We start from the raw sequence: 2,650 nt of genomic DNA on the forward strand, positions 1-2,650 counted from the left end.
CTCCTCTTGGCCTCTGCAGGGGGAAAGAGCAGGGCAGGAGCAGCCCTTCACTGAAAATTTGTTCCCAAAAGGTACATGTTCAGATGCAAGCCCAAGTGCATTTTAATGCAGGTGAATTTTCTGTTCAGAAAATTCAGATGCCCTAATTGCATGTGAGTTAAAGGGGCACTGGTGTAAATGGGAATCAGGCCCAATTCAGCTCGGCAAGCGGTAGGGGAGTACTTGCACAAAACAAGCTGAAGGGAAGGTCTTTCTTTTGAAATCTGTTCTTTTCTCTCTTTGCTTTACCAAAAATGGAAATGTTGAAAGCCACTCATACTTGGCAGCATAGCAAAGGTCTGTTATGCTGTTATGAATCTATCAAATGGACAAGTTCAAATCACCATGTTAAAGTAGCCATTGTAATTACCTTAATTTTCAGTGTAAATATAAAACATAAAGGAAGGATGGTTTTCTGGGTCAAGCCATGGTGGGCAGGAGGTCTGCCTCTCATCATCTGTTTGTCTGCTGAGTACCTTCTATCATACAAAATAACAGACAGCCCTAACTGCATCTCCAAACATTTTTATATTTATATGTTGTAGCAATTACATTCTTTCACAGATGATATTACAAGTGTAGTTTAAGACCACTAATTCTTTGTAGGACCACCACCATTTTGTTCTATGCAGGTGTAACAGGGCAGCGTGGCACTGAGGGCAATGGGGGCTCCCAGCTTTTGGTCCAACTGTACTGCCAGCTGGCTGGAGCTCCACTGAATGAGTCAGCACCCAGGGCCTAGTCAACACATCTGAGTTAGAGTACCAGTCCTATATTTGTACAACCCTAAAATGTCCTGTCTTTCATTGAGACTCCCAAGTGCTACCACAACACAATGAAATAACAGATAATAATAATTTTGAAGTTGATGATTTTTTGGTCTTAGGTATTCAAATTCTGTTTGAGAGCAAGGAGTTTTACTTTTTATAAAATGTTATATAAATTGTCATGCTAAGAATCAGAGGTAAATACAGTGCATCAAACATATAGCAATAGCAGGGCTTTGCAGTTAATCTGGGATATAAACCCTGTAATATCATCTCATAGTTAAGCTATAATGTCACTATTGATATAAGGCTGAGAATTTGAACTAACCTGATTTTTTTTAAAAGTGTTCAGAGGCAGCATGGAGATACTGGGTGCATCTACACATGCAGTTAATGTTATTTAGTCTTAGTAAACCAGCCCTGGGGAGGCGTCTACACATGCATCCAGATTATCATGGCCGTGTGGTATGGGGTGCCACAAACACATCTGCAGCACGACATATTGCAGTCAGGCATTCTCTGTGCTGCAAGGGCACTCTGCCTGTGCATGTGCTGCTCCGTTTTTTTTTCCTGTGGGTTTTTTTGACCCCTGGGTATGCTCAGCCTGGCATGGGGCTCCTGGGTAGGCAGGCTCAAGCTGGAAGAAGTCTCCAGGGGGCCAGTCTCAGTCTGGCAGGGGTCTCTGGCAAGGACAGTCTCAGGATGGCAGGGGACTCCGGGGGGGAGGGGGGGCAGTCTTATCCTGGCAAGGGTTCTTGGTGTGGGGGGGCAGGCTCTGCCTGGCTGGGGATATTGTCCTGGGAGCTTGTGGTGAATTCATCATGGATGCTCCCCACCCTCCCTGCAGCAGTGGTGGACAGGGCACTGTGACAAAGTGATCATGGACAGCCTCCTCCCTGACCCCGCTGCAGTAGGGTGCCTGGGTGACTGCTCACAGACCTCAGGCTCAGCACACCCTCAAGACCACACTCACTCTGGGCAGTTTCCACTCAACAGTCTTTATTTCTCTCCACTATAACACACTCCCTCCCATCCTCCCTCCCTAACAACAGTCCTCCACCCCACCCCACCCTGCAAGCCCCAGTACTTACCACCAACAATAGGCCCTCTTCCCTGTGCAACTTTTTACAAGAGTGTGGTTGGTCCAGCGTCAGGGGGCAACAGTGGGCTGGAGGTACCTATGGTGTGGAGTCTGGGGAGAGGCATCTGGCACCCTGACCTCTGGTAGCACAACCATGGGTGTGGACATTGCAGCAAGGCTGGTGGGTCAGAGGCTCAGCCAGGGGCTCAGGTGTGTGCTGTCCAGCCTGCTCCCTCTCCTCCTTAATGGGGCTGGGACCAGCAGGGCCTGCAGACGCAACTGGCCCAGTGGCGGCCATTTCCTGCTCAGGGGCCACAAGGTGGGCAGGTGAGTGGTGGCCAGCAGCCCGAGTGGGTGGCCTGGCTGATGGGGAACCCAGCTCAAGAGCTGGGGCAGGTGACCCTGGCCCCTGAAGGTGCTGCTGGACCTCCTCCCAGGCCCACTGCAGGGCTTGGTGCAGGGCAGTGGGTAGCTACCAGGTGGCAGGAGGGGCTGGGGCTGGGCACTGGACAGCAGGCAGCCTGAAGGTGACCACCAGGGCCAGGATGGTGTTTCACACCCAGTAGTCCTTCTCCATGGCCTCCAGTGCTCCTGTGCCTCCAGCCTTTTCTTGAAGAGGGCAATGTGTCTCTCCTTCTGGGCCAGGAGCCTGTCCTGGAATGTGCAATCCTACTGGTCCCTCTTCCACTTGCACGCAATGTCCTGGGCATGCCAGGCCTGCGAGTCTGCCAGCTGCTCCTCTGCCATGGTGACCACAGTTCAG

The sequence above is a fragment of the Alligator sinensis genome, unplaced genomic scaffold (genome assembly GCF_000455745.1).
Source record: "Alligator sinensis unplaced genomic scaffold, ASM45574v1 scaffold1142_1, whole genome shotgun sequence".
Taxonomy (NCBI): Eukaryota; Metazoa; Chordata; order Crocodylia; family Alligatoridae; genus Alligator; species Alligator sinensis.